We start from the raw sequence: 5,249 nt of genomic DNA, 5'->3' as shown, positions 1-5,249 counted from the left end.
TTGCTGAAAACTTTTAACTGGGTCCTGACAAAAGGGTAAACCCCGACATCATGTAAAGAAGCAGTTATATCAGTTAAGGGAAGCAAGGACAAATTAGACTGCGTAAACAATAGACCAATTAGTGTACTTAATGTGGATTTCAAATGATTTACTTCAATTATCACAAAGAGACTTGAGAAAGTTCTACCCCGAATAATCAATATGGATCAAACAGGCTTTGTCTTATCACGTCAGACACATGACAATATTAGAAAGTCCCTACAAATTATCAGACATATAAATCAAAATAAAATACAGGCCATGTTGGTTAGTTTAGATGTCGAAAAGGCTTTCGACTCGGTCAGATGGAAATTTTTATTTAAGGCTATCGAGAAATTTGGTTTCAATCAAGTAACTATTAATACATTAAAAGCCCTCTACAATAAACCATCAGCTAAACTAAAAATCAATGGAGAGCTCACAGACTCATTCATGCTGGAGATAACAAGACAGAGCTGTCCCCTAAGTCCAATCCTATTTGCAATTTTTATTGAACCCTTGGCACAGTGGATAAGACAAAACAACAAAATCACAGGTATAAACATGGCAGCAGGTGAACAAAAGCTGGCCCTCTTCGCGGATGACGTGCTCGTTAGCCTTTTAAACCCAACAGAGTCTCTGCCAGAGTTGATGTCTGTTTTAGATTAATATGGGTCATCATCAGGTTATAAATTAAATAAGAAAAAAAAAACTCCAGTCGTTAGTTTTTCATTTTGACCCCCCTCAGTTTCTCTGCTCCAGGTACCACCTAGACTGGGACAAACGTTTTATAAAATATTTGGGAATTCTCCTGCCTTTGGACATATCAAAACTAGAAGAAATGAATTATAGCCCCCTTAAAAAAAGAAGTTATAGCGGATATCAATAGATGGAACATTCTACCAAAACATTTATATCTATTTCACTCAATACCTATAGACAAACCAGAATTTTATTTTCGAGAGTGGGACAAAATTCTTTCCAGATTTATATGGGCAGGGAAAAAGCCAAGAATAAAATATAAAACCTTACAATTACCAAAAGAGAAGGGTGGACTAGCCCTCCCCTGTTTAAGAGATAATTATTATAGAGTGGCTCAAATTTGGCCGTTAGTGGGATGGTGTACTCTAAATTATAGATCAAAATGGAAAGAAATGGAAGTGGCAATGGGAAAGAGACTACCAATCTAATCATTTAGTTAGAGATCCCTCATTAATTAGTCACCTCTCGGACCCCAACAACACATGGATAATTGGCTCTTTGAAAGCATGGGGTGAAATAACTAAAAAATATCATCTGAGGAGGGGAACTGAAATGTTTAAATGGTTTTCATACGACTCAGATTTTGTACCGAGCAGACACAAGGTTCAAAAGTTGGACGGAAAATGGACTCACAGCATACTGTACACTCTTAGATCAGGATAAGGTTTTGAGTTTCCAGGACCTAAAAGAAAAATTTGGTCTCCAAAACCAAGATCATTTTAGATATCTACAAATCAGGGATTTTGTGAGCAAGAAATTAGATTTTACTTCAGGGAGGGATGAAATTTTTAACATTTTTAAGAGGACTTACAATGATGCCACCCTCCAAAATATAATATCCAAACTATACTCAGCTCTTCAAAATCTTAAAGGAGATCATACTCTAGAAATTGAGGAAAGATGGGAAGCAGAGGGAGGCCTCACAGTCTCAGAAGAGGAATGGGACAGGACTTGCAGACAGCAGTGGTCAGTGACAAGCTCCCCCTCTAGAGGGAATTCAGCTGGAAAAACGTGATTCGATTCTTTCGTTATCCAGCAACTATTCCGATCAGACTGCCTGCTGGAGGTCGTGTGGGAATACTTCAGCAAATCATTTTCACATTTTTTGGGGCTGTCCCTCTGTGGCTCCATTTTGGAGAGAGATTCTTGGGGTCCTGGAGACAGTTTTTAAAAAGAAAATGTTTCTAAACTTCAAAGTCATGTACTTATGTGATCTAGATGGACTTGAATATGCAAAGCGGGACAAATACCTGTTGAGAGTGTTGTTAGTGGCGTGTAAAAAGGCTCTGACCAGAAAATGACTTAAGAAAGACAAACCAACAATAAATGAGTGGATTGATGTAATTTACAATATATATGTTATGGAGAGAATTACATTTAAACTAAGAAACCAAACTGATATTTTTTTAAGAGAACTGGTCAAAATGGCTCAGCTATGTGTTAACTATAAGACCTGATTTCATATAGACCACAAAGACAAGGTCAAACCCTCCATCAAGATTTTATTTTTAATCTTCCCCCTATTTTTGAGCAGCATCCTTATATTCTTATGTATGATGTGCTTATTTTGACTCTGCTGCTTCACATAATGTACAATCCTCCCCTCGTCATTTTATGTTTGTTATGTTGTATGTTTTTTTGTGCCCAAATGGCACGTGTGTGTGTGTGTGTGTGTGTATATATAATAATAATATAGATATATATATATATATATATATATATATATATATATATATATATATATAAAGAAGATAGTGTGGGAACCAGACAGGCCAACGGGGGCCAATCTTATCCCTATTATGGCAAGGTGGTTAGTTGGGGGGAAAAGCATATCCAGCGTCAGGAGGGGGATCTCTGTCTCGATCACCGACGCCTGTACAGGACTTTGGTGGCAAAAAAGGGGCCGGTGGGGGTGTATGGAGTTCTGTTGTGATTGGTTTTGTCTACGGGGAAGGTGGCGCTGTGGGATGTGAGTGAGGACAGCGCTGATAAGGAATAATGTGGACTGGCAGGTGGGAAGGGTGGTGGCAAAGGTGAGGGCAGGAATTGGGTGCATGAGGAAAATGGAGGAGGAAAAGCATGGGTATGACGCAGCAAGAGAGCGGTGGAAGACTATTTTCATGAGTGAGAAGTGTTTCTTTGGGGTTGGTTTTTGTGTTTGTATAAAGTATAAAAAAAATAAAATAAATCTGTTCTTATCAGTTAAATATCTGATATGTCCCCTACCCGGGGACCATATATAGTGGGGCAAAAAAGTATTTAGTCAGCCACCTATTGTGCAAGTTCTCCCACTTAAAAAGATGAGAGGCCTGTAATTTTCATCATAGGTACACTTCGAATATGAGAGACAAAATGAGAAAAAAATAATCCACAAAATCACATTGTCTGATTTTTAATGAATTTATTTGCAAATTATGGTGGAAAATAAGTATTTGGTCAATAACAAAAGTTAATCTCAATACTTTGTTATATACCCTATGTTGGCAATGACAGAGGTCAAACGTTATCTGTAAGTCTTCACAAGGTTTTCACACACTGTTGCTGGTATTTTGGCCCATTCCTCCATGCAGATCTCCTCTAGAGCAGTCATGTTTTGGGGCTGTTGTTGGGCAACACAGACTTTCAACTCCCCAAGATTTTCTATGGGGTTGAGATCTGGAGACTGGCTAGGCCACTCCAGGACCTTGAAATGCTTCTTACGAAGCCACTCCTTCGTTGCCCGGGCAGTGTGAGTGGGATCATCGTCATGCTGAAAGACCCAGCCACGTTTCATTTTCAATGCCCTTGCTGATGGAAGGAGGTTTTCACTCAAAATCTCACAATACATGGCCCCATTCATTCTTTCCTTTATACATATCAGTCGTCCTGGTCCCTTTGCAGAAAAACAGCCCCAAAGCGTGATGTTTCCACCCCCATGCTTCACAGTAGGTATGGTGTTCTTTGGATGCAACTCAGCATTCTTTCTCCTCCAAACACGACAAGTTGAGTTTGTACCAAAAAGTTCTATTTTGGTTTCATCTGACATTCTCCCAATCCTCTTCTGGATCATCCTAATGCTCTCTAGCAAACCTTAGATGGGCCTGGACAAGTACTGGCTTAAGCAGGGGGACACGTCTGGCACTGCAGGATTTGAGTCCCTGGCGGCATAGTGTGTTTCTGATGGTAGCCCCTGTTACTTTGGTCCCAGCTCCTTGCAGGTCATTCACTAGGTCCCCTCGTGTGGTTCTGGGATTTTTGCTCACCGTTCTTGTGATCATTCTGACCCCACAGGGTGAGATCTTGCGTGGAGCCCCAGATTGAGGGAGATTATCAATGGTCTTGTATGTCTTCTATTTTCTAATAATTGCTCCCACAGTTGATTTCACACCAAGCTGCTTACATATTGCAGATTCAGTCTTCCCAGCCTGGTGCAGGTCTACAATTTTGTTTCTGGTATCCTCTGACAGCTCTTTGGTCTTGGCCATAGTGGAGTTTGGAATGTGACTGTTTGAGGTTGTGGACAGGTGTCTTTTATACTGATAACAAGTTCAAACAGGTGCCATTAATACAGGTAACGAGTGGAGGACAGAGGAGCCTCTTAAAGAAGAAGTTACAGGTCTGTGAGAGACAGAAATCTTGCTTGTTTTTAGGTGACCAAATACTTATTTTCCACCATAATTTGCAAATAAATTCATTAAAAATCAAAGACAATGTGATTTTCTGGATTTTTTATTTTCATTTTGTCTCTCATAGTTGAGGTATACCTATGATGAAAATTACAGGCCTCTCTCATCTTTTTAAGTGGGAGAACTTGCACAATTGGTGGTTGACTAAATACTTTTTTCCCCACTGTATTAAATTGATTTTTGGAGCAGGGAGATGGAATAGGGGCTTGCTCCATCCACTCCACGCATCGACCCGGTATTTCAGTATCTCTGGGAACGGTGCACCCCTCTCTCTCATTGTTGAAAATCAAGTCCCTATGGTCCTTGGGCCGCTTGCCCTCTGGGTCTTCAATTTGAAAATACAGTGTCATATTTAGCCAGCACTCTCCTCAATAACACAATACACACATTAATCCTCTCATCTCTCTCATTGATCTTTATTTGTCAATTGAACATAACAATCAGTCTGTGTGTGTGCGGGTGCGTATGTGCGTAATTAAAAGCCTCCTGTCCACCAACTAGCCCGCCTAATTTGACTGCAGCCTGGCGCTTCGCCAGGAGAGGTCACTGTAACTGAAGCTTCGAGCAACGAACCCGTTTTCAAAACAAATGGCTCTTCACAAAAGCCTAATTTGTCCATGACTAGTGTCCATGTCCCCACTGACCCGGAGCCCAAGCGACCGAGGGACCACAGGGACTTGATTTTCGACAGTGTGAGAGAGGGGCGCACCGTTCCCGGAGATACTGCGATAGGATCACAGGTCTTTGCGTAGAGTGGTCGGCGTAAGCCCCTATTCGATCTCCCGACTCCAAAGATCTATTCCG

At 40.7% G+C, this 5,249-nt stretch overlaps 1 pseudogene; it reads left to right on the top strand.

The window, feature by feature from the left end:
- Positions 1-4,593: 4,593 nt before the first annotated feature.
- On the top strand, positions 4,594-4,714 carry LOC113748363 (uncharacterized; annotated as a pseudogene).
- Positions 4,715-5,249: the final 535 nt, after the last annotated feature.

This window comes from Larimichthys crocea, chromosome XIX (genome assembly GCF_000972845.2).
Source record: "Larimichthys crocea isolate SSNF chromosome XIX, L_crocea_2.0, whole genome shotgun sequence".
In the NCBI taxonomy this organism is placed as follows: Eukaryota; Metazoa; Chordata; class Actinopteri; family Sciaenidae; genus Larimichthys; species Larimichthys crocea.
This window is presented reverse-complemented; position numbering and strand designations above follow the sequence as displayed.